Source organism: Macrobrachium nipponense, chromosome 17, assembly GCF_015104395.2.
Source record: "Macrobrachium nipponense isolate FS-2020 chromosome 17, ASM1510439v2, whole genome shotgun sequence".
Classification (NCBI taxonomy): Eukaryota; Metazoa; Arthropoda; class Malacostraca; order Decapoda; family Palaemonidae; genus Macrobrachium; species Macrobrachium nipponense.
This window is the reverse complement of record NC_087210.1, coordinates 14,360,837-14,370,836: the sequence shown is the minus strand read 5'-3', so window position 1 is coordinate 14,370,836 and position 10,000 is coordinate 14,360,837.

The window sequence follows — 10,000 nt, the reverse complement described above, 5'->3', positions numbered from 1 at the left end:
GAGAAGGTACAGTTAGCTTGATTATTATTGATTCAAGGGTGGTTAGTTCGTCTATATGTCGGGTTCTTCCTACAATATTAAAATGACTGGCATCTATGTGTGTTTTGCAAACTTTTACTGTGATTTCTTATGTTAGATTGTTCTGGATTTGATAGTCGACAACCCGTTCTATGACTAATTCCTTGATGAGAGGAAATTCGGACTTTTAGCAGCCTCCTGTGCAACCGATGTAAGTGCCGAGATCACATCTGGGACAAATTATACTCATAAACGACACGGAGGCAAACAGGGGGCTGATCTTATCCTTGACTTGGAAGAGTGAGCCGATAGTTCGGGGGTTTATGGGAATTAGTTTCAAATTAAGGGCAGGCATTGCTCATTGAATAGGGTGATGCATTTTTTCCTAAATTTATTATTATGGAGAAAGGGAAATCTAGCAAACATACGGAGCTTGGGGACACTATGGACTATTGGAGGTGGATTGAATTTCAGATTAAGTAGCCTATTAAGGGATCTATGAAAAATTGCTGGAGGGAAATAATTATCCTTAAAGTAATCAGCAAGGATAATTATTCTATTCGTATGTTGGTTGCCATAAACTTATCTGCTTAAATACTCGTACATATTTTTCGGAATAAACGAACTTTTTGTCCGCAATCTGTAAGTAAAAAAAAAATTTGTTTGTAGTTTTTTTGAATTTCTTATGGTGGAAAATTCCAGAGAAAATATTGTGACAACTAACATTAACATCATGTGAAGTAAAAATATTGTGATAACTAACATTAACATCATATCAAGTAGAAATATTGTGATAACTATCATTAACATCATATCAAGTAAAAATATTGTGACAACGAACATTAACATCATATCAAGTAAAAATATTAGGACAACTAACATTAAAATCATATCAAGAAAGAAATCCTTTGCATCGAACAATTAATACAAAGAACTGAGGAATACTTCGTAAATTATATCTTTGAACGATTAAAACATAAAGGCACAATAAAGACAAGAAAAGAATATAACAAAAACTATCCCCCATAAGAGTGCAAGATATACTTGTGTCAAACGACCTCATTACACGAACAATCCACTTTAAATGAGAAACGGCCCTAGGCGTGCTGGACTCCATTTGATATTATGTTCACGGGATTATGTATTCAGGCTTAAGGACGTGGGAAAACGGAATTTGAGTGGGATAATCCACTTGGGCCAAAAGAAAAAAAAATCATAAAAACTGCAAAATTCACGTATTATGAGGTATCTCGTATAAATGTTAACTCGCATATATCGGGAAATATCCTGACTGTTAATTTCTATTGTTACGAAGGGCCAAGTATCTGGTTACCATTCATCAATTGTTACCTCACAAAAGCCAGAACATCTGAACCCTCATCACAGGTATTAAACGACTGAAACACTCTAAAGTCAACAGTGATCCTTTAACAACTTACCAGTATTGCAAAAAAATCAGGCTAAGTTCATCAAAAACAGGTGTTGAGGTAATCTTGTAAGTAATTAAATTAATCAAAGGGCATCACTCCATCAACAACTTTAAAAGTCTAAGTATTTCCCTGATTCAGAAGTCTAAGAACGTCCCTGGTTCTAAGTCACTTCAAGTAAATTGAAGGAAACGCAGATCAATTACCACCTCGATGTTTCTACCTAACATCAAATTGCAAAATATACTGGTTAGAAAATGAAATACTTATTAAAAATTTAATTTTACAAAAATTTTATTATTTAAACTCAAAGTTTTTTTTATAAGTGAAATTCACAATATCAGGGAAATACTGTTACTTGTAAACAAAGTAAAGTTTAATTAATTCTTGAATCAAATTAAGAAAAATTAAATCAAAATTAATTTATTACAAAATTCAAGAAAATTAATTCAATTGAAATTCAATAGCGTTAGGCAATAATTGAAAATTTGAAATTAATTCACAAGTGCTCAACAATAATAAACTTGAAACAAAAGAATTCTAAGTAAATGCAATTAATTCACAAGTGTTAAATTTAATTAAATGTGCAATGATTTAAGCAATGAAAATAACTAAGTCAATTAAATTGTGAATGTAAATGAAAATACAGAAAAATGTGGACAGTATCAAAATAAAAAGGCACACTTCAATAAGAAAATGAAAAAAATGCACAAAATGAAACAAACACATAATACAAAAATTTGCAATGTGTAAAAGTGTAAATCTTTTCACTCAAAACATTGTAACCATCAGTTTTTACCAAACCTTCGTAACCATCTGTTATTAGTTATTAGTTAACCACTGTTCCTATCAGTTATTAGTTTCTTACCAAACCATCATAACCATTAGATATTAGTTGCAACTAATAAAAATATGACACTTTACTTTACCTTTTTGGTATACCAACTTCTTTCATTGCTGCAGTCTTGTTTTACACTTCACAAAAACCAGGCGCTGTTACCACAACAATTTTTGTTCAGATTCCACAAAACAAAAAAACACTATTTAACACTAAACAGACTAAGAAATATCAAATATGAAATTCTTAAGTTACGAGTGACCAGTTTACCTTGAGAATCTAATATCTAATGAAAATTCTTCTCCCTTGCGGAAAACTGGACTGAGGAGATGACACAAAAAACATTTTTGGCACAATTCTTTAGAACGCTTCGAAATCTTACGCAACTTTCACACAAAATGTGTAACCTGCACGTGGCTTTGACAAAGACATACGCGTATGAGACCAGTATACAATAATGTTCGTACCCGATCGAGACGAAGGAGAAGCCCCTTATCACACATGATGACAGATTCCCAAAACACATTGAAGATTCGAGCTCGCTTATCAAACGTGTTGACAGATTAGGAAAGCAAACGGAGATCTCGCAGTTCCTCTAATCTCACAGTGCTGACAGAATAGGGAAACAATCGTAGTTTTGAATGGACAAAGAAAATCTCTCTCTTTTTACATTCTACGTTATATATAGTATATATTCATTTACAATATGTTTATGCAAAATCTGCACATACATTTAGAACATCATATCTCTAAGCTATCTAGGAATCTGGAAAAAATGTTGCACAATTCTACATAACATTTTATACAGTCACAGAGGGGATATATGCATTTTAAAAGTAGTAATATATAATAAACCTCCCCCCAGAAGATTTTTTATAAAGGTGTTGAACCCAACGATTCGCAATGAGATAAATAATCAGCAACTACATTGTTTTTGCCACTAATGTGCTGCACTCTTAAGTTATACTGTTGCAGGCACAAAGACCACCTGGTCAGTCTTTGATTATGGTTTTTCATTCTCTGGATAAATGATAGTGGATTGTGATCAGACAACACTAAAATTTCTTCATTCCTAGGTCTATTCACATGCACTTCAAATTTTTTCAAAGCTGTGATTAAGGCTAAAGTTTCCTTCTCAACTGTCGAGTATACTCTTTGATGTTTTTTCAGTTTTGTAGACATGAAGCACACAGGATGGTAGATATTATTTTCATCTTCTTGAAGTAGAACAGCTCCAACGCCACAGTCCGACGCATTAACTTGTATCACAAATTTCTTGTCGAAGTCTGGAGCTTGAAGTACTGGTCTTGAAGTTAAAATGGCTTTTACCTTCTCAAAGGATTCTTGACACTCTGGAGTCCAAACAAACTTAGCTTTGGGACTAGTTAAGTCTGTCAAGGGAGCTACTACGGCTGAGAAATTTGGGCAGAAACGACGATAGAATCCAACCATGCCTAAAAATCTCTGTAGCCGTTTCCTGGTAGTAGGTGGGGTAGCCTTACGGATACCTTCTACATTAGCATTTAATGGAGCAAGAAGGCCTTTCCCAACTTCAAACCCAAGATACTGCACAGTTGCCTTTCCAAACTCACTCTTCTCTAGGTTGACTGTTAATCCTGCTTCTTGTAGTTTCTTGAAAACTTTCCTCAGAATCTTCAGATGTTCTTCCCATGCTGTAGAGTAAATCATGATATCATCCAGGTATACACCTACTCCTTCTATTTATCCAAGCAGTTGATCCATCACTCGTTGAAATGTTGCCGGTGAAATTCATCGGACCAAACGGCAGAACAGTACACTGATACATTCCAAATGGAGTAATAAAAGCTGATAGCAACTTGGCATTCTCATCTAAGGGAATTTGATAATATCCTTTCAACAAGTCTATCTTAGAAACAAACTTGGTTTGCCCAATATTATCAAGTAAACTGATCTATAAGAGGCAAAGGATAATTATCAGCCACACTGATAGAATTCAGTTTCCTATAGTCAGTACACATCCTAAATGAACCATCTGGTTTCTTCACCAACACACATGGAGAACTGAAGTGACTTGAACTGGGTTCTGGTAATCCATGTTGCAGCAAATACTCAACTTCCTTCTTCAATACGTATCGATGATACGGTGATAAGCGATAGGCTCTTTGCTTGAAAGGTCTTCCATCTTCTTGAATCTTAATTTCATGCTTGGTCGAATCAGTACGTCTAGGCACCATCTGAAAAAATTTCTGGAAAACTTCTAATTACTTCACTTAAGTTCTTCACCTTGTTCAACACTCAAATGTTTCAGTTTATCCTCCAAATTTTCCAAAATTGAAGAATTATTCATCTTGCTTGCAGCTCCCAATTCGTAGCCATCATTGTCTTCGTAGATAAAGTTGTTTGGGTTGTTTTACTGACACAGTTTTCAGTTTTAGTTTCTGAGAAATAAGATTTCAAGAGGTTCATATGTATCTTCCTTTGTCTTCTTCTTTCTGGTGTTTCAATCACATAAGTTCTGTCACTTAACTTCTGAATTATCTTGTAAGGACCTTGAAATTTATTAGTAAGGGGAAATCTCTTGACAGGTAAGAACACTAACACTTGTTGACCAACACTAAAACTTCTTAGCTTAGCCTTAGCATCATATCTCCTTTTCGTTTTCTCTTGACTCATTTTCAAGTTTTCTAAAGAGAATTTTCTAATCTCTTTCAACCTTTTCCTTAAGTTCTTCACATACTCTCCTTGGCTTTCCTGTTGATTCCTTCCCAATTTTCTGCAAGAATCTTCAACGGTCCTAACTCTCTTCCAAAAAATCATTTCATTCAGGGTGGGGAACATCCATACTTTCTGATAAGCACTCCTAACTTCAAACAACATTAATGGTAAACCAACATACCATTCTCTTCCTGACTCAGAACAATACTTTGTCAGCATACTTTTCAATGTTTGATGGAACCTTTCTAAGGCACCTTGAGTCTCTGGATGATAGGCAGTGGATAACTGTTGTTTCACTCCTAACAAATTCATCACATCCTGGAATAACTTTGGAGTAAAGTTTGTTCCTCTGTCACTTTGTACTATTTCTGGTATACCAAACTTAAAGAGAAAAACTCCACAAGTTTTTCAGCAACTATCTTGGCAGATATGTTTCTAACAGGGATTGCCTCTGGATATCTTGTCACAGGAGACATTAATGTTAACAAATACTCATTCCTTTCTTTGTCTTCGGCAGTGGTCCAACCATGTCTATAATCACTTTGCTAAAGGGTTCTCCTCTAACTTCTATAGGTTGTAGGGGGGGCTTTCTTGATGGTTTCATTCGGTTTTCCAGCTATCTGGCAGGTATGACACTCAAGACAAAACTGCTAACATATTTCATGATGTTCTCCCAGTCTTTCCTGATTCCCATATGTCCCGACTCATGAGCTACTGCAATCACTTGCTTTCTCAATGGACATGGAATCAAAATTTGGATGATATTTGTCCCCACTACAGCAATCTGGTATATCTGTAGGTCTATACTTCCTCATCAGCAACCTTCCTTCAGATAGAACATGTAGGAGTTTGTTGCATCCAACTTTTCGATCAACAACTCTGAAGAACAAATCAGTTAATGATGCATCCTTCTTCTGCAAGTCCATTAGCTTCTCTCTTGTCACTTGACCAACTTCAACGGTTGAATTCTCAATATCTGCTAACTCAGCTGCTGTAGTTTCACTACTGTCTTCAGTAACACTTTGACTACTCGGAGTCCTCTTCAGGAACATCAGGTTCTTCTCATCTTCATCGTCTTCTTCATGGAAATCTCTTCTTGGTCAGCACTACGGGGAACTTCACTTCCCTGGAATAATTCTTCTAAGCACAAAGATCCTTCACTTGATCATTCTTGGGTGTGTAAATCCTCAGTTTCTTCACTTGCAGTCGTAGTCCTCTTCATCCTTCTGGTAGTTCAACAACTAGGAAACAGGTGTGGGGGTTTTTCGTCTCCAACTCTACTGTAGGACTAATCCTCAATGGTTTGTTTGTCACTACAGGACAAGGAATAAATGGCACACCACCACCAACATTCATTCCCAAGAAACATGTACACCTTCCACAGCCAGTGAGTCCTTTACAGCAAAATCAACATTCCCTGTCACCAATTCACATGACAGGTGTAAGCGGCATATAGGAGTTACTTTCTCTCCTCCTATACCCTTCAAAATAACTGAATCTCCTGTGAGACTCTTCTCCAACTGAGGATGAGAACCATGTACTACCACACTATGGTTACTCCCTGTATCACGTAATATCTTGAACTGGTACCTGCACACTTCCTTCTTCAGTTGACACAATAACCCTCATAGATATATGGCTTAAAAGCCTCCACACTGCTAAGCCACTCACTGCTTGAGGTAACATTTCCACTGGTTGCTAAACATTCAGCTTGTTTAGTTTCATTCTTCTCTGGAGTCTGATTCTTTCCCACACTGCTCTTCGTAGATTGTTTCACCTGGTCACCTTTCACAACTTGACCAACAGGTTTTGACTGCTGTTGATTCCGGTAACACTCTTGACTGTACTGTCCTACTCTTCCACACTTGAAGCGGACAACATTAGGTTTCTGTAACTGTCTTGAAAAACTGGATGAGGATTTCACATTAGTTTTGCTGAGTTGTATTACCTTGTGTACTCTTGGTAGTATTACCTGTAGGTTTCCCATTATTAAATTTGTGTTGACTCTGGTACTTGACATTGTAATTACGTTTACTACTGATTATATTGTAATCTTCACTCAGTGTAGCAGCTTTGTCAAGTTTCTTCACCTCTCTCTCTCTCAAATAGCCTCTTATATGTTCAGGAATTCCTTTAAGATACTGTTCAAGAACAAGTAACTCTAATAACTCATCATAAGTTTTAACTTTAGCAGCTTCTAACAACGTTTGAAACACCTTCTCACTGTGTACGCATAATCTAAGAATGTTCCCTTCTCTTCTTTTCTTAAATTTCTGAATCTTTCATTGTAGTACTCTGGGGTCATCTGGTAAACTTGTAGCACACTGTGTTTAAGTACCTTGTAGTCCCTTTACACTGATCAGCTGTTAAGGCTAGATAAGCACTTCTTCCTTTACCAATCAAGACACTTTGTAGAAAAACTGACCATTTATCCTCTGGCCATCCCATACCTGAAGCCACTTTCTCAAAATGATAAAAAAAACTATCTGGAGCTTCTTCAGTAAACTTAGGGATTAACTTCTGTACTCTTACTACATCAAATACAGGGTCTTGATTACCTTGGTTAGGGTTAGACGGTGTTACAGGTAATGTGGATCTAGCTCTTATCAATTCCATTTCCCATTCATGCTAGCAATTTCTCTTTCCTCTTTTATCAGTTCTTTCTTTCCTCTTCTGCTGCTCTATCTTCTTCTCTTTCTCTTCTTTCTTGTTTTTCCCTGTCTATTCTTTCTCTTTCAGCATGCATTTTTAGCTTAATCAAATTCTCTTCTGCTTCAATGCGTCTAAGCTCTCTCTGCATCACCTTTTCTCTTTCTTTTCTGCTTGCTTATTCATGAGACCAGCATGTGCTACATTCAACAACTCTTGAGCCAATTCTAACTCATCTTCATCAGTTATTCTACCAGAGTTTATCAATGATTCCTTAGCAATACATCTTATTTGTGTCGTTTTACCATACTAGTAGACACATAACCACCACATGCCACTGCTAAAGCTCTCCACTGTGCCTTAGTCAGAGTGGTTTCAGATAAAACTTGGATGGAAGGGGCTGCTAAAAATTCCTGAACCTTGAACTGAGCCATTTTCCTCTAAGTTATCAACTTACAATTCAATACAACAAATGCAAAACAAAACCATATGGTTTCTCTCCTAACAAAACACATCCCTAACACCACCAGTATATACTAGAGTGATAATGAAATCTGCTTTCCCGAGTCTGGGGACCATTAATACATGTTACGAAGGGCCAAGATCTGGTTACCCATTCATCAGTTGTTATCTCACAAAAGCCAGACACCCGAACCCTCATCACAGGTATTAAATGACTGAATACTCTAAAGGCAACAGTGATCCCTTAACAACTTACCAGTACTGCAGAAAATCAGACTAAGCTCATCAAAATATGTGGTGAGTAATCTTGTAAGTAATTAAATTAATCAAAGGGCATCACTACCATCAACAACTTTAAATGTCTAAGTGTTTCCCTGATTTCAGAGGTTTAAGTACGTCCCTGGTTCTAAGTCACTTCAAGTAAATTGGAGGAAAGCATATCAATTACCACTCTATGTTTCTATACCTAACATCAATATAATCAAATGCAAATATACTGGTTAGAAATGAAATACTTATAAAAATGTTATACAAAATTTATCATTAAACTCAAAGTTTATAAATGAAATTCACAATATCAGGGAAAATTACTGTTACTTTAAAACAAAGTAAAATTTAATTAATTCTTGAATCAAATTAAGTAAAATAAAAATTAAATCAAAACTAATTTATCACAAATTCAAGAAAATTAATTCAATTGAAATTCAATAGTGTTAGGCAATAATTGAAAATTTGAAATTAATTCACAAGTGCTCAACAATAATAAAACTTGAAAAGAATTCTAAGTAAATGCAAATTAATTCACAAGTGTTAAATTTAATTAAATGTGCAATGATTAAGCAATGAAAATAACTAAGTCAATTAAATTGTGAATGTAAATTAAAATACAGAAAAATATGGACAGTATCAAAATAAAAAGGCACACTTCAATAAGAAAATGAAAAAATGCACAAAATGAAACAAACACATAATACAAAAAATTTGCAATGTGTAAAAGTGTAAATCTTTTCACTCAAAACATTGTAACCATCAGTTTTTACCAAACCTTCGTAACCATCTGTTATTAGTTATTAGTTAACCACTGTTCCCATCAGTTATTAGTTTCTTACCAACCATCATAACCATTAGATATTAGTTGCAACCAATAAATATATAACACACTTTACCTTTTTGGTATACCAACTTCTTTCTTTGCTGCATTCTTGTTTTACACTTTCACAAAAACCAGGTGCCATTACAACAGCAATGTTTGTTCAGATTCCACAAACAAACTCTAAAAAATATCAAATATGAAATTCTTAAGTTACGAGTGACCAGTTTATAAGTACGAAATCGTTACGTTACTTTAAGATCAAAAGTGCTATGGGATGGAGAGAGAAGGTGAGAGAGAGATGTTAACGCCTTGAGAATCTAAGATCTAATGAAATTCTTCTCCCTTGCGGAAACTGGACTGAGGAGATGACACAAAACGTTTTTGGCACAATTCTTCTAGAACCCTTTGAAATCTTACGCGGACTTTCACACAATATGTGTAACCTGCACGTGGCTTTGACAAAGACACACGCGTATGAGACCAGTATACAATAATGTTCGTACTCGATCGACGAAGGAGAAGCCCTTTATCATACATGATGACAGATTCCCAAAACACACTGAAGATTCGAGCTCGCTTATCAAATGTGTTGACAGATTAGGAAAGCAAACGGAGATCTCGCAGTTCCTCTAATCTCACAGTGCTGCCATAATAGGGAAACAATCGTAGTTTTGAATGGACAAAGAAAATCTCTCTCTTTTTACATTCTACGTTATTATATATATTCATTTACAATATGTATGCGAAATCTGAACACACATTTAAAACATCATATCTCTAAGCTATCTAGGAATCTGAAAAAATGTTGCACAATTC